General features: G+C 34.2%; 1 protein-coding gene across 3 annotated transcripts in view; it reads right to left on the reverse strand.

Moving 5' to 3' along the window:
• Positions 1–22,347, reverse strand: part of EDIL3 (EGF like repeats and discoidin domains 3) — a 428,938-nt gene that overhangs the window by 189,246 nt on the left and 217,345 nt on the right. The gene's annotated exons all lie outside the window — the stretch shown is intronic.

The raw sequence follows: 22,347 nt of genomic DNA on the forward strand, positions 1-22,347 counted from the left end.
AAATCTTGTTATATGCAAAGTATAATAAATATAAATGATGATCACTTCCTAATCTCGTTCAAGGGTTTCTAAAGTTAGGAGGGCTAAAGGGACTTACCTTTTATATATCATTATTATACCTGATGCAAAATCATACAAAATATAAAACGTTTAGCAAATTATACTAATTTCCATGCTAATTTTGGACAACAAGGACAACAAATGGGATTTTGAATGAAAAAGAATTAAAGACTAATTCAGTCAAATATCAATCACTGATATTTACACATCATTTCGTCTTAGCTCAGCACCAAGCTAGGTTCTGTGGGAGCTGTTAAAGTAATTGGAGGACATGCACTCTCCCCATCACTTTCCCTTCCTATCATCTATCTCAATTGAAATCCTGCTCTGCTCTTATTCCCACAACTCCTTCTTACATATCTAAATGGTGTTACTTAGGGACTGTCTGTTTATGTGCCTTTCACCCTTTCACCTAGTCAATCTGTGAAGTTTACAAATGCAGCACCTGTCCTACACTGTTCTTTGTACCTCCACAAATGCCACACTCTATCTGGAAAACCACTAGTGTCCAAAAAATGTTTCTTGATAACATTTATAACAAAATAGTGGTGCAAACAATCTGAAAAAAATTATTTCAGATGTGTAATGTGCCTTCGGATACACTACAACGTATCAAAAGTTATTCTAAAGTCCTGGGTTTTCATAGTGCTTTAAACAATATGATCATTAAACTACCCCCTCAATATCAAACAAGGACAAAATACTAGAAAACCTCTATTTTGCCCTTTCCTTTAACTTCTTTCTTATAAACAGCATCTCCTCCTGGAAGCAGATTTGGTCATCCTTTCATTCTAAGTTTATGGCAAAGTTTGGTCTAAACTTCTTTAGGCAGGTGACCAATTTCTCTGAAAAAACCATCCCTTTTGGTTTCTGGTCAAGTGGTACAGTTTGAGAGTAGAGACAATTCATGACTGTGTTCAAACAGAATCTGAATAATTTGATCATTTTATAATATCAAATAATAGGATAAAATCAGAATCTGATCATCTCTAAAAAGCAGCTGTGTACTATAAAATATAATAGACTCACAAATATTTGACACTAAAACTCTTAAGTAAGAAGGGAGGAAGGAAGGAAGGAAGGAGGGAAAGGACGGAAGGAAGAGTATGTCACTTATTCATTTTCTCATCTGATGAAATATTTAGCTCTTTTTGTCTTAACAAAAATTCACTTTTTATTTATATTGGACTAACATGCAAAATATTTTCATTAAACTTTGAAAATAGCACAAAAGTCACTGTGCTATTTATTTTCTTACCAGATGAATGTCAGGAAATGGCAATGACTGGTTACTTTGGAACATGCTTAATATGTCTTTCCCTGTATCATATCTACTACAATTTGTTTTAGGTGAGATATGTCAGAGCCTGACAAGAAGTTAAATCTTCATGTCTTGAAGAATGCATTGCCTTATTTTGTAAAGTTAGACATAAAAAGCTACTCTTTTATATACTTACAGGGAGGAAACTGAGAATTAATTAATGTCTGAAAAAGAGCACATAAGGGAAATAGAATTTGATCTTGGATTTGAAGGAAAGTTTTAATTAGGATTAATAAAAACAGGATGAAGAGGGTATTGTATTTCCAAGCAGGGATTCAGAATAAATCACAACTTTGAAGAGAAGTGTTCATGGTATGATGGTGTGTTCAAGTAAACAAATAGCACAGTTTGTCTGGAGGACAGAGTGGGAAGGGGGTGCTGGGAACCAAGTCTGAGGATGTAGATAGGGACCAGATTACCATGAACTCTTAGTGCCAGCTGAGGGAACTGGCCATTCTTTTTTGGCACTGAAGCCTTGGAGCCAGCTGGGAGGGTATCCTCTATACCCTTGTACCCTAGAAAGATTTAGAAAAGCCATATGTGGGATGGACTTAAATAAATGAAAGGAGGCTGGACAGAGACCCACCCAGGATTTGATGCTAAGAGGTACAACATATGTTTTAATTCTCAGGTAAGAGAATTACCTTACCTGAACATTTCTTTTTTATATTGACCTATGTCATGAGTAAAATCAAACCCAGCTCTTGCTACTTTGAAATGTTAATAGAAGGAAGTTTTCATAGTTGATGATGTGAGAACAATCAAGAGTCATTATATGTACTATTAAGGATATGCAGTTACCGTTGTTCTTTGCTTCCTCAGTTCTTCTAAGTTTTTACACGATAAGTAGTACTTAACACATGAGAATGTGAATTTAATTGAGACTAATCGATCTTTGAACTTCTGTCTATTTGTTCATCAGACCAGGTCTACAATCATCAACAATGGAAGTTAAAATTAAGAACATTTGTTTCTCAAAATACAGTTACACATTTACCCAGAGGTTAACATGAGGTGGAATGAACTGGAATTGCATTTGCTGAAATGAAAATGCTTTCTAGCCATACTTAGTTTGTGATTAAAAAAAAAATGATCCTTTACTGTTTGTGCATTTTTTTAAACCAAAAAACTACCTTGATCTAAATTCATAAAAATAAAAACATTATATTAAATGAGTTACATACTTTAATATAGTAGCAAATAAGTAAAACATTTCTGCCTATGTACACATCTAGTAACATGTAGGCTCAGATAACAGATGCAAATTACACAGAAGCCTTTATATATCAGTATAATGCAAGAGTTCTTTCAGCGGTGAAGGCTATTTGCACTGTGATTAACACTGCAAGCAATCTAAATGGAAACAGACCTCAATTGGAATAAATCATGTTTAATTAAAGACTAGATATAAATACTCACAGAATATAATGAAATGGAAGTTAAACTTCTTTGTAATAAATCACATACATATTTCTCTGTCACAGATCATGACATTATTATTTCCAGAAAAAAGTCCTCATTTATTCCAAATATACTGGGATATAATAAATTATTTTATAACTAAGAAAAATTTGACATAGCAGTTCCATACAAAATAGGAATTTCCATATTTAGTCATTTTTATAGTTCATTTATAATAATAACAGCTATCATTTTTTGAGGATTTTAGTTCTATGACTGCTTCCTGAGAATTGTTTTTAAAAAATAACATCATTCAAAGCTAGATTTTATAATTAAGACACCCAGCTGAGTCCTGATTCCTTCCTCTGAAAACATAAATCTTTGCTGTCCACCCTCTAGCTGACTGAAGCACAGTGGTAGGAGCTGAGCATGATTTCCAGATACAAACTCGTGATGTGTATATATGTGTGTGTGTGTGTGTGTGTGTGTGTATGTGAAGGAATTAAAAAGCAAAGTGAAGCAAAGCAAAGCAAAGCGAAGCAAAACAAAGCAAGGCAAAGCAAAGGAGGGAAGGAAGGAGAGAAAGAGATGAGAGAGTAAATAGTTGGTCACAACAGCATGCATATCTTTGAAACAAAAGGTACTCTAAAAGGATGTCCAGACACTTTTTCTGTTGTAAATACTTACATAGATTCATTCATATTATATGCATAATTTAGTCTCTTTATCTTTACCATTATTTTGCCCTTAGCCCACCTTAAACAGATTTGGGAAGGTGTGCTGTAGTCTTCCCTCTTACGCTTGCCTTTTTACTAACAGAAATAATGTCAACCCATGCACCCTCTGGAGATGTCACTGTGAGAAGCCTCCTCTAGTAATTGAAAAACACATATATTCATTAAGATCATTCTGAGTACTCCTGAACTTATACACATGTGCATCATGAGAAGTGCTCAGTTACTCCTAGTCTTTTTTTCTGGATCTTTGTCAGACCCATCACTGTGCAAATTACAGCCCCAAAGCCCATGAAACGGACTTTGGAGTGGTAGGCTGTCAAAGAGTTTTTGAAAATCAAAATTATATTTGCTAGTTCCTTTATCAGTGCCTTCAAAAAACAGTGGCTTCTCTGGGCATGATTTCTTGACACAGAAATGATGTTGCTTCTTTTCAGATCATTATATTTAAATATTCAGACATCCCATTCTTCATTATAGACTCCACTAGCTGGTCAGAGAGGAAATGGAGATTTGCGGAGTCTAATTGCTAGAGCATCCTGTGGAAACTTTCAAAATTAATTGATTAACTAAATAACTAATTAATTAATTACTTTTCAAACTGGCTCCCATTTGTAATCTGCAGAACAGGAATGATTGCACATTGCACTCTTGGGCCATCAGTGTCCCAATTTACCCTTGAGTCTCTCTAGAACTCCTGAGATGGATGCCAATTGGCCCCAGTAGTTCAACTACATTTACTTTGCCAACTTGGCCTAGAATATTTTGAATATTGACCACCATTTAGACTAGGACATCCAATCCTTTTTAGGACAGAAATCCATGTAAACTCCTCTTGAGTGGAGGCAAAAAGACAACTTAATTCACTTGTGAAACTACCTCCTTTTGATTCCCAAGTATATCCAGGTCCCATGAACATCAAGAAAGGAACAACTGATTCTCAGGCTGAGCACCCCTGTTTTGATATATTAAAAGGACACCATTACTAAGCCCTTTTTTTTAATTTGCAAAGATATAATTCCTTGGCTTCCTTATTCCCTTCCCTTGGACTGTCTTTCCTCCTGAAATATTGTTATTGACTGTTAAATAGCCTGCAAGGGCTTATTTTCAAGAGTCTGCTATTTTTGACCCTTTGTAACCCATCTTCCCTGGGCTCCCCATTAGCTATTAAATATTCTCCAGACTTCCTGTGAGTGATTGCCTTTTAAAATTTAACCTTTTATATTTTTTCTTACCTAAAGTCAATGGTTTTTCAATTTCTCTTTTAAGGCTGAATAAATTACGATGAATTTCTAGCAATTCTGTCCTCCCACTCAGGTATTGAATTTAATTATGTCATAATCAGAACTATCTACAGGATTTCCCAATCATTTTGGGGGCAAGTCGTATATTTTTAATCTTGTGTGCTTGAACTCTGTTTTGATCTGGCTTTTTGCTATATTGCTACTAATTTATTTTAAAGTAGAAAATTAAAATGAGCATTCTTCGATGAGAACATACCACAGGGAAACTTTTTATAATAATTTACTGATAACCTTTATTTACCAAGAACAATAGTGCAAAAAAATATCCAAGAGGTATTTAACCATCACCGCTTACTAACAAAGATAATACTCTATGCTCATCTGTATCCTGGCATCCTCACATTTATTTTGAGATCTCAATTTTAATGCAAGAAACTTTGTTATTGGTACCCAGGTAGAGCCCAGTTCTCTAGGATGTCTCCATTTAAAATTATTTCAGTAAGGCTTTAGTTGTCTTAATTAGATATTTGGCCAGCAAGATAAGACAGCTATTCAAAGATATTTATAAAGCCAAAACCAGGGAAGATAGAAGAAGGGTTCGGGGAGGGAGAGTCAAGAAGGTGATATAACTCAAATATTTGAGGCCTTGAAGAAATTCATAAATAAAAGCTACATGAAAAAACACAGTAGAAGCCAAAATGAACCAATGCCTCTGGTAAAATTTTTACCAAAAAGCAAACAATTGCAAAGAACATTACCTTAGGGGTATGCAGCATAGTAACTTGACCTGCAATAAATATTCATTGATTGGTAAGAAAACTGAGAATATAAGAGACCTGGGGAATCATCACCTGTACTGTGACAGTGAGTTCCTTGATTTGGGCAGATGTACCTGCCTACTTCTAAAGGGGTTCTATTAAGGAGAATGGATTTAGAACAATGCTCCTTTTAAAAGTTAGGACCTTTAAAATATACCAATGCAAAGCCTCCACACCAGAGATTCTAATTTAAATGCACTTGGGTGGAATGAAGGCATAAATATTGTTTTACAGGAGTCCAGGTAGCCAGGGTTGACAAACACTGCATAGAACCTCTGTGTATGAAGTCCATCTATCCATCCATCCATCCTCCCATCCTTAGTTCTCTGCTAGGTTCTAAGAATGCAAAGATTAATATATCATAGACCCTTACTTTTCTCAAGGCTCTTATAGTACAGCAGACAGACGAGGAAATAATCAGTTACAGTACAAAGTGACAAGTGCTCTAATGAATGAATGCACAGTTTCTCAGAGACTTCAAACAGCAATAACTAAATTAGTCTAGCAGGCTAGAGAATGTTGAATTTTAGAGGTGTCTATCTGACTGTAGAAATTGCTTCTGAGTTATGTCAAGTTATAACTAATTACTCTGTAAAGTTATTTTTCTAAATTAATATGCATCTCATTATTCTACATATCCGAGAGTGATTCCTCATTGTCCCATAGTTCTGTGCTCCAAGTATAAAACTCATATATTTCCTTTTATTATGTATGTTATAATTTATATATTTTTGTATATTCATAATGCTTTATCCAAAATCAATCACTCTATACTGTCAAATGCATGTTAAATTAGTTTGCTTGCAGTTCTCTCTAGTTTTAATGGTCAATACTAAAGATCAACAATTTTGGATTTTTCTATAGTGAGTTATCAGAAATCCATAACTGGTTAAAATGAGATGGGATTCACATGGGAAGCATATCTATGATTCACATGGTTGCTTTCACACACCCATTCACTCACTCATTCATTCATTAAAACTTTGATGAGCACCTTCCATGAATCAGGCTCTAAAATACTGAATATATGATTGGATACATCAGTGAACAGGGATAGTTGCAACTGTTCTAAGAGGTCTCACCTTCTATAATTGGAACATAAAAGGACACAATGTTTTCAGAGAGAACTGAGCCCTTTTAAAAGTCTGGATATGCACAGGGACTATGTGGAACTACTAGGGATGGTGGTTACTAGGTAGTCTGGGACCAGATTTTTATGGCTTTACAAATGAAATTAAGGAGTTTGAACTTTAGTCCTTGGACACTGAGAAGTTAATAGAGAATTCAAGAAGTGTGGAAAGGGGGCATGGGATTGAATAGATCTGTGGTTTAGAAAGATCATTCACTCTAGAATTTCATTACTGGTAACATTTGGAAAAATAATTCAAAGAGTTGGAAGGGCAATTTATGTTGAGTCTGCGTCACTCAGACCATACATACAACATGATGACTACAGCATGTATATTTAAACATTTGGCTTGGTTTGAAATGCATACAGACTTCCTAATATTTAGGGTTGCCAGATTCAGCAAATAGAAATACAAGATGCCCATGCAATATTTGGCTCATACTTTATAAAAGAAAAAATTTTATCTGCAATTCAAATTTACCTGGCCATCCTGTATTTTATTTGGGAATCCTACTTGAATAGTCAACTAGAATATGATTTCCCCATATTTCCTTTCTTTCCTTTTATATAAGCACTTTAATTTCAGCATATGGTCATGCTTTCCATTTTGTATATTCAGCAGACCCCAAGGAAAACTACCTACAGTAGAAAATCTTTATTGACAAATGAGTCCTCCTCAGGCTTTTGCTCAAACTAAACTTCGTTGCTTGCAAAGCAGTTCATAATCTTTAGAGTTTACCTGTATGTAAGCTTCAATGTACTATTTATATAGTTATACTTGTATACATATCAATACTTCAGCTATGTAAGAGCCAAAGTAATCCATTTCTAAATAGACAAGCAGTTATGGATTTTAGGAATAAAATTATAAGAGATGCCCATTAAGCCAAAATCACTTAAGATTTTGAGAAAAATTACTAAGAGGAATAACAGAACTGGGGGGAAATTTGCACTCTTATCAGCAAAGTAATTCATAATGGTTTGGAATACATAGTATGCATGAAACTTACAGTAATCACTTATTTCACTTCATATGCAAGTTGTAAGTAGAAGGACAATACCTTTGAGATGTATTTTTTTTATCAAGAGAGGCTTTTAAGGGAATAAATTAAAACTTACCACTCACCAGGTTGAATTATTTTTCTTTTCAATGACAGTATTTTTTTTCAAAAAAACCCCACATAGACAGTAACTTATACTAAAAATGATGAGCCACTAAAAGCATACAAGCAATGCCACATTTAAATAACAGGCAATGATACACAGTTACATTGCATATATACAGAAAAATAATTTCACTTAGTTCAGAACTGATTTCTTAAAAATAACTCTATAACATATTAAGTATGGACAAGCAGCTCATCAGGATGACAATTGATTGACAACAATTAGCACATTCACCCACTTGTATTATGAGCCAAACCTTGTTGTAAACATTTTGGATATATCATCACACCCTCTGAGCTACTATTATCATAACTGTTTTCAAGATGAGTGAATTGAGACATGGAAAATATAAATAATATGTCAGAGTCACACAGGTGGTGAAACTGAGATTAAAACCCAGATAATTTGTCTCAGGAATCTATGCTTTTCAGCAGTTAACTTTACCACCACTAGAAAATATGAATTCTCCTTCACCTTTACTTCATACTTGCCTTCAAGGTACCACTCTATGTGCTGAGGAGGACAAAGAAGCCAGAATACAGAGCCCTTGATCTCAAAATGTTTAAAATGTTCTAGTAATATTACTATTACTGCTCTAGGTCAAAGACTCCAGTCCTAAAATCTTCATTTGGAACACTTTTCCCCCCTAATTCCTTTATTCCTTTTAGTATTTTTTCTCAAACTCTTAAGTAGTTTGGGCTTAATGGGCATCTGTTCTAACTTTATCCCTAAAAGCCATAACTGCTTGTCTGTTGAGAACTGGATGTCTTTGGCTCTTACATTCTTTTATACTTGACTTTTAACTTTACATTCTGATGAAAATAATACATTTATTTTTGTTTCTTTCTTTACAGAGGACATGGATCTATTTTATACATGTCAGCTGAAATTCTTATTTTTCAAAGAGGATAATCCACATTTTTTAAAATCATTATTTGCAAGATAGCATACACATAGAAAAGTACACAAACCAATAGAGTTAAATGAATTATTGTTAAGAGACAACCTGTTTAACAGTCACCAAGGTCAAGCACAAGAACAATGCCAGCACTTGAGAGCCTTTCCATGCCCCTTCTATTCACAACTTCCCCTCCACCCTCACAAAGGTAACTAACCTCCTGCTTATTATGGCAATCACAGCCTCACTCTTTTCATGGTTTAGAGTTTTGTTACTTCAATACTCATTCCTAAATAGTATCTTTTATTCTTGCCTATATTTGAATTTTATAGTAAAAAAAAAAGAAATCATTCAATACATGCTCTTTTGTTTGTAGCTTCATTCACAATGTTTTTGCAGGTGGTTACAGTGAGTTCATTGTCATTGCTTTATAATATTTCACTATAAAATGCAAGACAATGCATTTTCCCTTTCTATTGTTAATGGCATTTGTGTTGTTGCTATAAATAAAAGCATCCATGAGTGTGCTTGTACATAAGTATATTAAATTTCCTCTGGGTATACCTAGGAGTGAAATGGCTGAGTCATTTATATACTTTAGTGGATAATGCCAAATTGGTTTTTAAGTGGTTGCACCAACTTGCACTTCTAATCAGCAACTTAATTCATAGTATTTTTGAAGATACAATACACGTGAAACTCGCAGGTAACCACTTATTTCACTTCATATACAAGTTGAAAGTAGAAGGGCTAAACACCAATATATCATTTTAAGATATATTTTTATCAAGAGAGGTTTTTAAGGGAATAAATTAAAACTTTCAACTCACCAGGCTGAATTATTTTTCTCTTCAATGACCATGCTTTTTTTAAAAAAAAAAAACATAGGCAGTAACATACTAAAAATGATGAATCGTTGAAAGTATATAAGCCATGTCACAATTAAATAAAAGGTAGTGATACACAGTTACATCTTGTATATAAAGAAAAATAATTTCTCTTAACTCTAGAATAATTTCTTAAAAATAACCATAAATCAACTCTTACCTATAGTTATATGTAGACTCAGGTAATAAAATAAGAATAGTTCCTGCTTTTGTATTTCAATATCTTTGAAATTTTATATCATAGGCATAATTAAAAATGATGAATTCTATTATACTTTAAAGCTACTCTAAGGATTAAATGAGGTAATTTATGGGAAAAATATACACTTTAAGGACTGTAAAAAAAGCTGTTTACATTATTATAATATGGACTAATCGATATTTATATTGTTCTGTTGAATGTTTCTTCATTAGATTGCTGGATAAAAATGATACTGCTGCTTTTGGGGTTATCATCAGAGTAAATAAATGGGTAGGATTTTCATAAATGTTCTACAGAAGAGCAGCTCTGCCTTGGAGAGGCATAAAAGATAGTATTATCCTCATAATTGCAAAGCCCATGGAAATTTTGATCCCCTGAATGGGATAATTCAACAGATACCCTCAGTATATTTCATTCTAAAATGGTGACATTTACTATTTTCTAAACATTGACTCTCCATACATTCGGCCTGAGAGATCACTGAGCTCTATATCTGATAGACATACATTATGGCTGGTAAGGTAGAGAACAGTCCTTTTAAAATTCTTAGGCATGTCAATTTCCATCAAAGTAAAAGAACTGGGTGGCTAGATTACCCACAGTTCTAGAATCTCACCTCATCATACTTATAGGAGGTTTCCTGGCAGAGCTGGAGGCAACAAAACATCTGCCACACTCAAGGCCACCATGGAAGAATCTGTTTCAGGAACCAACTCATTTCTCAGCGCCAAAAATGTGCTGCCTACAAGCCGTTAATTTTTATATTTTATTTTTTCTCCCGTATTTATTGCTAAGGATGCCAAATCAGCATATTTTCTTCATTAAAAGTGACAACACATTGGGAGATTGGGATTGCCATATACACATGACTATATATAAAATATATAACTAATAAGAACCAGCTGTATAGCATAGGGAACTCAATGCTCTGTAATGGTCTATATTGGAAAAGAATCTAAAAAAAATGAAAGAGTGGATATATGTATATTTATAACTGATTCACTTTGCTGTATACCTGATGCTGACAGAACATTGAAAATCAACTATACTCCAAAAAAATTTTTTTAAAAAAAGTGGTAACGCATTGGGATTCAAGAGAACTCCTGCTTCTGGCCAAGACAAAGTTCAGGGACCAGATTTGCCCTCCTGCCTGAAACAACCAAAAAAATAAAACAGACAAAACATATAACAGTTTTCAAGACACTGGATATTAGGAAATGAAGGATAGTAACAAACCAGGTGAGTTCTACAACTGCCCAGGTTTACTGCCTTAAGAGAGATTCCAGGCCATGGCACAGTGAGAAAGAATCCAGGTGGAACCTGGCCAACTCTATGAATTAAAAAGAGGGAGCTGAGATTCTGGAGAGCCCAGGAGGCTAGAGTTTGCAGGACAGAGTAAGAGGAGAGGGCTACAAAGAGGCAGCCCACAGGGACCTACAGAGCATATCCTGTATACTGCAGTGCTCCCTCAGGAATCCAGCAGAGCATGCAGCAGCCCATGCAAGTGAGGAAACTACTGAGGAAAAAACCGTCTAAATGGACCAGAGGGAGTAATATTTGGAGATCACACCGGGCCAGGAAAACTGCCAGTTCCCTCCAGTGGGACTAGAAAATAAACTAATTCCTGGGGCACCGAGCAGAGGACTTAGAAGGGCCTTGCCTCAGTAGTGGGGAGTAAATTAGTCCTGGACTAAAGATCTCATTTGTCTCACCTAACAAATCTCAGAAGTAAGACCCAGAAGAATCAAACCATTTCCAAGAAATTTAACCATGTAAGAGAACTAAGCTCAAGAAGATATATAGGAATACAGAGTATGAGCACTCCCACTCAGCGAGGTAAAATTCATTAGTCCTGATGGGAATCCCCAGTCAGGATTAACAGACATGTGCAAAAGCAGGAAGCGAGCCAGATTTTAGAATTATCAGACAAGGATTTCAAAACAGGTAGTATAACTGTGCTCCGTATATTGAAAATGTTAAGCACAGACATGGAAAATAGAAAAAGAGACCCAAATTGAACTTCTAGAGATGAAAACCACAATGTGTGAGATGAAAAATACACTAGAAGGAACTAAAGCAAATTAAATATTGCAGAAGAAAAGATCAGTACATTTTAAAGATATAATAGAAACTATACAGAATAAGATACCGATAGGAAAAAAAAAACTGGAAATCTGTGAGTTGTGGGACACATGTATATAAGTAACCTAAAATAGATGTGATTGGAGTCCCTGGAAAGAGTGAGCAGAAAAATATTTGAATAGACAATGGCCAAAAATTTTCCAAATATGATGAAAACTATATCACAGATCCAGGCACCAGAAATCCCAAGCACCAGTCAGTATCAATGTGGTCAAAATCTGTAAGAATATTCTCCCAACTGTTAATAGTATTTACTATCAGAGCATAAGTGTGGGTGATCAGATGAGTGGAGAGCAGATTTTCACCTGATGTTTAACTGTTTTTTTTTTAAACTTTTTGAAAAAAAAATTAGTGGGATTATGAGTAAATTTTTCTTTTGATTCATAGTAGTATTTCAACCAATAAAAAGAAAAAAGAATAATAATTAAAAAAAAAGAAAGCCCAAGCACAAGAAACATGAGGAAAACTAGACAAAGGTACATCATGATTACAAAAGATGTAAAAGTCATTCTGTAGACAGACGTAGTCTTTTCAGTAAATGATTCTGGAAGAACTATTTAAATAACTACATGAACAAACAAACAAAACCAAAAACTCAGGTCCATATCTCATGCCATATACAAAAACTAACTCAAAACGGTTTGTAGACCTTAGAATAAAACGTAAACCTATAAAAAATTATAGGAGAAAATCTTTTGGGGTTCAATTTAGGCAAAGATTTCTCAGATACAACATCAAAAGCATGAGCCATCAACACTGATAAACTGTACTTTAACAAAATTATAAGCTTGTGTTTTTCAAAATCAATTTTAAGAGAATGGAAAGACAAGACACAGATTGGGAGAATATATCTTCAAATCAAACATCTGATAAAGCCCTTGTAACCAGAATATGTAAAGAACTCTAAAACTCAATAGTAAGAAAAAAAGTGACAAAAAATGGACAAAAGATTTCCTTCAGAAAAAAGAAAAAAAAATATATGAATGGGAAAACATATGAAAAGATGTTTGACAACATTTGTCAATAGAGAAATGCAAATTAAAATGAAAAAGATATCACTACACAACTATTACAATGGCTAAAATTACAAAGATTGACCATAGCAAGTATTGATGAAGATGTAGAGAAATTGAACTCTCAAACACTGCTGGTCAGAATGTAAAATAGTACACTTAATTTGGAAAATCGTTTGACAGTTTCTCCACTATTTAAACATAGAGTTACCATATGGTCCAGCCAGTCCACTCCTAGGTAGTGACCCCAGAGAAGTAAAACGTCATGTCCAAGTGAAGACATTTATGAACGTTCATAGTTGCTTTATTTGTAATAGCCAAAAACTAGAAACAACCCAATGTCCATCAATCAGTGAATGGCTAAACCAATTATGGTATAGCCATACAATTGAGTCCTACTCAGCAATAGAGAAGGATGAACTATTGATACAAACAACAACATGAAGGGTTCTCAAAGTAATTATGTTGAGTGAAAGAGAACAGCTAAAAAAAGAGTGTATGTATATTTGACTACTTATATAAATTCCTAGAAATGCAAACTAATCTATAGAGACAAAGAAAATCAGTGGTTGTCTGGGATGAAGTTGGAGGGACAGATGGAAGGGATTACAATGGGTAGGGAGAAACTTCTGAGGGTGATGGAAGTGTTCAAAATCTTGATTAAGATGATGCTTGGATAGGTGCATATATATGTCAAAATGTATCACATTGTGCATTTTAAATATGTGTATTTTACTGTATGGCAAGTATGGCTCAACAAAGATGTTGAAGACAGTGATCATGTCAAGGTTCTTTTTACAATCCACTTATTTACCAGCTGTGAACTTGGTTCTACACACACACACACACACACACACACAAACACACACATGCATCCATGCACACACAATGCATCACAATAACAGGCCCACAAAATTAATGAGGGACATCAGCCTTCTGAAATTCACATCAGAAGGGGTTTGTTTTCCTTTATGCTTACACCTCAAGCTAAGAGCCATGCAGCCCAAATGAAATGAGGCAGGCCTTATTGGAAAGATCCAGTAGTTTAATAAAACATACTAACAGAAGGAGCTGTATTCATAAAAATGACAAAAATACTAATTTTTTCACAGTAGTTCACCTCCTGCTTTGCAGGTTATTTTCATTACTCAAGAAAGGCTTTGCAGGAAGCCTTAAATGAAGACGAATGGAAAAAATGTAACATAACTGCAAAATTTTCTATTACTTATATATTTTTGGTTTTAGATTGGATTTATTTCTGCTATGGCTGACTATCAGAATACTGAAGATTATTAAACTATAACTGATGTTACCCATACCTACCCTAATAGTTCTTATTTCCCAGAAATTTTTCTGCAGTAAGTTCATAAATTATATTGATGTGTATATTTCCTGCATTCTTAGGATCTATTTAAGAAGTTGTGATTTTCATATAAAAAGCATGAAATAACTCTTCTAGTTCTCTTTGGTCCTCCTATATGAGAGGTATAACTTTAACCTAAGGATTTTTATTATTAATTTCTTTTAATATACAGTAAGATGGAAATCTTAATGTCATTAATTACTTACTATGTAATTTCACATTTTAAAAGTAAGCCTTCAAGACAACAATTTCCATCATCTGAAATGAACCTGATTGAAATAATTGGCTATTTCCATAACAAGCACTTTAACAAATGGTCCTATGTCAGAGAGGAGTGGGTCTGATTAGAAACTGCATTGCCGTATTATGCTATTATCAGATTAACGCAGAAAGAGTTTAGCTCCTTTTAATAAAATCCAGTGACTTGTGAATTGAACTAAATATCAGTTAACAATAAGTGTAACCCCATCTACTTAACTTAGTTGTTTAGTTTGGCCCTGAGCATAATGATTTAAGCTTACACAGCAAAACTTACTTCCCTACCCTCATTAAATCTCCTTCTGTGTTTCAGAGGATAAAGGAAGGCTTATGTAGTCTCAGTTAAATGTACTACAGTTATCTTCAGAAGTGATGTTAATATTTTCCCAAAGTAGAATCCATCCACAAAGGACCACAATATTTAAAGTATTTTGGTTAAGTCATGCAGAGGTAGAGAACAACCAAAATCTACTGATGAAATCTATTACACTGAATATACAAATATATTTTTGAAATCTGTAGATCTCTTTATAGGTACTACCACTAAAGTATACTAAATTCATATCTTAAAGAAATTTAGAGGTTATTGTAATTATACATAGTTAAATACAATAGACACTTTAACTACCTGCCATGTATATATTATATATATAATATATATACACATAATTTTGCAGGTGTACAATTATTTAGTTCATGGCTTTTATATTATTCTATCCTATTCATTATCAATAGTAACTCATTATACAAGTGAGAAAATGATCTCCAGAAACTACCTCCTCTTATTCTCTGTGCCTTCTAAATTTTCTTAAATAATTAATTTCCTTCTTCTATTCATTATTTTTACAATCTTATCCAATATATATAAACCTGCTGTTTGTGCATAAGCTTTAGACATTAGAGCTATACATCACTTTTCACATTTTCTTTCCTGCCTCTAGAGTCCCACTCTTTTTCTTACTACCAAAATGTTATTTATGTTTTTCCAACACATTCTGTTTTATGGTGGTATGTCAGTCAATGAAAGCTACAGTTAGTCTGTGTAATAAGCACAAACCTCTGTGGCACATAATATGCATATATTTATTTCCCAGTGAGAGGCGGTGGTGTCAGGAGATCTCAGGTGGGCTCCGTAGAGGAGCTCAGCTTTGACCTAAAGATACTGCCATGCTCAGCCCCTCACTGACATTTGCGCTCAAGTCTGCTCCCTGTGTGACCATTCTGGGATCCAAGCTGAGGGTATAGCAACTGTCTTTTGACCTCGTCCATGTGAAAACAGAAGTTCAGAAAAGAAAGTGAAACATGCAAGACCTCTTAAGGCCTGGGCTCATTCAGTTAGCCAAACCAAGTCACATCTCTAAACTCAAAGTCAAGGAATGAGAGAAATATATTCCTCCTTCACAGGAAGATCCAAAGTCACATATGACAAAGGGTGAGGATATATGGAGAGATGAAGAATTGGGGCAATAATGCCGTCTGTTGTATATTAATTCTCCAATGTCTTGTGTATAATTGTGAGAACTGGAAAATGAGGAGAATTTGCAATGACATGATGATATATAAATATTATTCACTATAGAGCCAAGGAGAAAAATGTTAATGTATCTCACCAGAAATGTACCACACTATGGAGGCACAAATCTACTTCCTTTTGATATATTTTATGAATTGCTTAAAATCATGTCTCATTTAAATGCTTCATATTTACAGAGGTTTTTTTCTCTTTCTCTCATTTTTTTCTGGAATATTTAATTGTTCTTCTTGTTGCAAGAAGTATAAAGGTATTCACCATATGATCACAATCTTTCCATATGTTGATTGAAATTTATTCCCATGCTTCTTGAAGACGTTCTTGTGGAGCCCTCTGATTTCTTGTTCTGAGTTGGGCTGACTGCTTTCCAGGCGTGCAGCGAGCTACCTCCTGGGACTTCTTTTCCTTGCTCCCCTTTCTTTCCTTTTATACTTTCTTGGAGGCTGTTTCTTTTTCATATCCACTTTTCTTTTGCCAGAGAACATCTTCAGGTAATTTTCATGAAAGGAGTAAGGAAAGTATTATTTTGTGCCTTTGTCTTATTGTCCCCGCACCTGAATAAAATCTGGCTGGTAATAGAAGTCTAAGTTCAAATTCATGTATCCCCAGAAATGTAAAGGTACATTCATTTCTTCATTAAATTCTAATATAAACTGTCACTGTCTGAGAAGTTTGAAGTCAGTGTAATTTTTGTGTCTTTAGAGTTAACATGTTAACCCTCTTAGGGATTTGGGGATTTCCTCCATATCCAGATTTCATTAGAATTTATCTGGATACATCTTGCTTTGTGTTCACTGTGTTGGTACTTCCTATTTCAATATGAAGACTTGTTATTACCTCCAATTTCTCTATTTTCCCTGGATCTACAAAATTAGTCCTATGTTCAATTTCTTAAATAGATTCTCCATGTTTGATAAACATATATCTCATGTTTTTCATTTCTTTATATTTTGATCTAAGTTTTGCAAGACTTCTCCAACTTTATTCTTGTGCTGCATTAATTTTTTTCTAATCATATTTTTCATATCCATAATGTTTTTTTAATGCGACATTTTCTAGTTTTATGAATATTATATTTTCTTTATGTATCTAATTAAGATGTTTTAAAAAGGTCTTGCTGATCCATGAATCATTCTTGCTTCATCTTGTATCAGTTATTCTATGTGCTCATTTTGGATCTTCTGTTTTGCGTAGTTGACTTCAGTGATTGACTACTTTTCTGAATGAAAAACTAGATTGATTAATATACTTAACTGTTGTGGTTTCTTCAATCTCTTTATAAGTTTATTTTTACCAAGTCTTCCCTCCTACATTGAGAGACTGACTGGAAACTCTAAGCACGCGGGAACGTAAGGAAGCAGGCAGCAAGGCCCCCTCCATTTACCGAATGAAAAAGGTTTTATTCAGTGATACCTACTTCCACACTAGGAACCCAAGCTCTCCCCAAGGAAATTCTGATTAAGGTTTTTAGACAGCAATCTCCCAGTTTTAGACTCAGAAATTATGCTTTGTATATGGCGGCGGCTGGTGGGAAATCAAAGGGTCGCTGGGGTCGCTGCTGCAAGGAGAGTTCTTAATGAACGAACCTGCCTTCTGTCCACTCATCTCTCTGTACCAGCTAACTCCAGGTGACTCCTAGCCTGCACTCTTCCCCTAAAAGAAAAATAACCTTTGACACTATTTCAGACTTTTCCCGATCAAGGATGTAAGTTCTTGGCCCCCTTCTCTATTAACATTATTCATTCCCACATTCCATCATCTAGAAATGTCTAAAATCACTGGGGTGCTAATAGTCCCATCTCACTATTTTTGTACCATTAACATCCTATCCCTTAAAAAAAATCTTCACTGTCACTTCCATGAGATCTGAGGATCTGAGAATAAAGGGTTGGTAAATATGTATGCTCAGTTTGCCATCATGAAAGGCTAAATTTAAATAAGTAAATAAATAAAAATTAGGTGGAAACATGGAAGCAAGAGGAAGGTAATCCATTGGGGCATCCTTTTCCCAAACAACTTCACTAAAATATTCACTATTTATTTTAACAGTGTAATACTTTACACTATTACAAGGTTGTTAATAAAATAGCTTTTTAAGCACTTGGAAATCAGCCTCTTACTACAGTCCCTTGGACTTAAAGATGGCCCTCTGGGGAGGGTGGCAGCCCCACACACAAAATCGTTTCTTCTGACTGTTCAGTAAAGTTACAGGAGAGCATATTCCCTGAGACAGCAATAAGTTCAGTACCAGAGTTTGTTTAGGAAAGCTTCAGGAGAAGTTATTCCTTTTTTCAAATCGAGCATCCACTAGATAAAATCTTCATTATATTCATTTGAGACACCAGCGTACCATCAGCACATGTCAGAGACAGAAAGAGAAGTCAACACAGTTGGACGTCCTCCTTCTCCAGTGCCACCCTTACCAAATTTTTTGTGCCAGAAATTAACCATAGTCCACAATTTTTCTATAAGTTTCCTTACATGAAGAAAGAATAGAGGATTCTTAATAAACCTCTGAAAATATCTTTTTTACCATTTGATTCTAATAAAAAGTTGAAGAGTATCTGACAAGAATCTCAGTATAACCCTTTGCTTCTTCCTTTAAAACAAAGTGGGGGAATTCCATCATTGACTCTAAAACAGCTTTACATACAATCCACATGTGAAATAAAGTGCCCAGTAAACAACATTCAAACTACCATGAAGAATCAAGATGAAGAAAGGGGTTGGTGATCGTGGGGGGATAAGACACTCAAGCCTTTTCAATTAAACACACACACACACACACACACACACAGAGTTACACAGTTTCTCGAATTATTTACTTAAACTCTATTTTCTTGAATATTCACATTCTGCACATCCAACTAGTTTTAAAATTACAAAGCCTGCTTCTATGTTTTCCTAAAATCAATTTCTTGGACCACTTCCATTCTGCCCACATCATATAACTCAGTGTCACTGACAGTGGCCGAGCTGCCAATCTGTGTGATCTCTGTAAGGAGGCCTGTGGAGAGAATGATCTAGAAGATGATGAGTATTTTTAATTCTTTTGAAGTCTTTTTGGCAAATTTGTTTTTCCCATTTAATTACTCCTTATTAAGATGTGTTATGAATTAAAAGTAGTGGCATATAGAAAAGTAAGTGAATACGTTACTAAATGCATAAATATTCAGAAGACATAATTAAAATAAAACAATATTTCAGCCTTACAATCTTGCATATTTTGGTGACAAATAAAAGTGGTGGATGTTTCTGAAACTTTCTAGACCACGATAACTAGAATATATTACTGAACAAAGTGTCACTATAATGAAGCAGCATGCTGCATATAACTAAAGTATTAAAATAGTACACAGACAAAACTGGTAGGCACAACAAGCTTCATTACATACAAGGAAAGGGAGAAAAGAATACCTTTGTAAAACCAGATGTCCTAATAAGTAAAAGTAAAAATAAATTGAAATCTGACTGGTTTATAAATCTAGCAATTATATTGTACAGAGTCAAGTAACTTTTGGCATTCTCATTTCTCTACTTTTATCTAGCAATTCACAAAAAGAGGTAACCTTAAGGGTTTTACCAATTTACTTCTTAACTCTCAAAGTGAACACTGCTCTGATATTTTAAAGAAGAGTATCAGCACTGAAGAAAATTAAAGTGAATACTGGAAAAATAATTTATCCAATTCCCACTAGCAAAACACAAGAAAGTTCAACTGCATTCATACATAGCCAAATATGTCAGCATTTTCTCAGAGCCATACCTTGAATTATCCTACAAAACAGAAAACCTGGGAGATGAAAAAGCATTCAGAACATCAACACAGAAATACACTGATTACTAAAACATAATTTTAAAGTGCTTCCAGCATACACAGATACTTTTATATTCCATAGTTATGTTGTGCATAGTCCTACCTTATTATAAGATAAGCTTTGCATCTATTTGCTATTTATCCCTCAATTACATGGTGAAATTGGATAGTTAAAAATAGAGGACATATAGAAATGTTTGGTTTTATGTCCTAAAACCTTTTATCTTAAGATGCTTAAGATGTGCAAAAAAACTATTACTTTGAAAACAAAGTATTTATGATAAATTCTCCATTTTCTGTAACAAGGTGTTTAATTTTTGAAACATTCAGGTCGAGATGCAATTGTGTCATTCCATGCTTTTGTGTTTCAGTGTCATTCTCAGTATATTGATCTAATAATCATACTCTACTACCCCAAATATCTCTAGTCATTTTATATCCCCCCAAACTAATTTATTATAAAAACCCATAAAATTAACCCCTGTAGTGCCTATAACAAAGGAACTAACAGAACAATAAAAAGACACAATGTACATTTTTATTATATTTTAATGATATCCCCGTTGCCTATACATGTACAGCCAAGTGGAAATATTTTAGCCACAGGCATCTCTAGAGATTCACTTTTTGCCACTTTGCAATACAAATTAATGGGTAGAAACTTCCATTCACAAAATAAGGTAAAAGGCAACTAGCTATCCATTATAAATAAACAGTGCATTTATGAGTTAGCTCATCTTAAATCACTGTATGAAAACTAGGGGGCAGACAGTGTTTACAAGTACTGTATTTCTCTGAGGTCTGCATAAATCCCTCTGACTGAGGTTTTATATTGTTTTGATAATCCTAATGGACTACCAACTGTTAGGTAGAAAATGGTGTCTTTGAGGTTAGCTAGAAGCAGAGGAAATGGGTTAACATAAATATAATAAGACATTCATTTGTCTTATAAGTTGAAGCGTACATGAGCTCAGATGTTGTATTTTTTTCTTTCAAAAAATGTAAATACTCTTTAGTCCTTTCTAATCATGACCTCAAAATTCTTGATCATATATCAGGTCTTACTAAATGAATATATTTTTTACAGTATAGAATATATGTAGGAAATATAAATTTTAAAAGAATGAGAAAGGTTACAATACAATTTTTAAAGCATCTTCCTAATTGTGATGGCTTCATATTACCATTAATATCTCAAAACATGGTATCTACTCTGGGTGAGTTCATCAATAATCATGGTAGACGTAAAATATATATCATGTTGACAGTCTCAATTTGGGGGCCAATCTCCTGTTAGCTATGATAGTTTGACACAAATTATCTCATAATTTTTTGTGCTTAGGTCACAAAGAAGAAACCTTAGCTACCATTTTCTTCTCTTCTTCCATCATTGGTAATTTCTCCAATCTGACATTTCCCTGTAGATTTCTTTTTAGGACAATTGTGGATTTGGTGAGGGTTAATTTAATTGAAAATAAATAACATAAGCAGCCACATTGTGCTGATAGTGTGCTGCTCTGTAGAACTCCTACCTTCCCACAGAACCTCTGCACTGGTGTCCCTCTGACAGATAAACCCAGTGAGGTGCCTCTGTCAATCCACGTGGCAAATAGTAGTATGATTAATATATGTAATTGTTAACAATAAGAAAACATAAAAGTTATCTTACTTTCTTTGCACCTATCAGGATTGTCACTTGCACTCTTCTGGGGTACGTGTATCTCAGTGTGGAAACAACTACACTATAGGTAAAGTGTCTAGAAAGATGGATCTGGGGCTGTAACATATGTCCTATTTCTTTTTAATCATAAAAACATGCTCAACTACTTATGACTTGTAGAGAATAACTAATAGTTAATAGAATTAGACTTTTCTTATTTCAATTCTTTCTAATCTAATGAAGTATTCCAAATTTAAGAAAAAAAACTGTTCTTCAGCTAACTTCAGGACAATTGCCTTTTTAAAACCTGGGTTTGGTATGACTAATCTTGTACTCAAGCCTATGTATCTTGGACAGGTGCTATGATCACAGGGTGACTATAAGAGAATGATCTACCCAAACAAAGAAACAAAAAAATGAACACTGGGTTCTTTATTAACCAAAGAGTTTCCTAGTATGTAAGATTTAAAACAAAATAAAAACATCCTTTATCTAATACTAGATATTTATTTCTATCTATCACTGAATCAAATCTTGAAGCAGCTTCCACAGTTTTTCTGGTTACTTTTGGGTAAAAAACTATCCTTAGCTTACTTTCAGTTAATAAACTGTCACTTATATTTTACATACTAGAATAAGTCCACTCTTGTAGCATCTAAAAATCCATAATCATACCCAATTTGGAAATTTCTTCCCCAGCTT

The sequence above is a fragment of the Mesoplodon bidens genome (assembly GCF_964165515.1).
Source record: "Mesoplodon bidens genome assembly, chromosome: 4".
In the NCBI taxonomy this organism is placed as follows: domain Eukaryota; kingdom Metazoa; phylum Chordata; class Mammalia; order Artiodactyla; family Ziphiidae; genus Mesoplodon; species Mesoplodon bidens.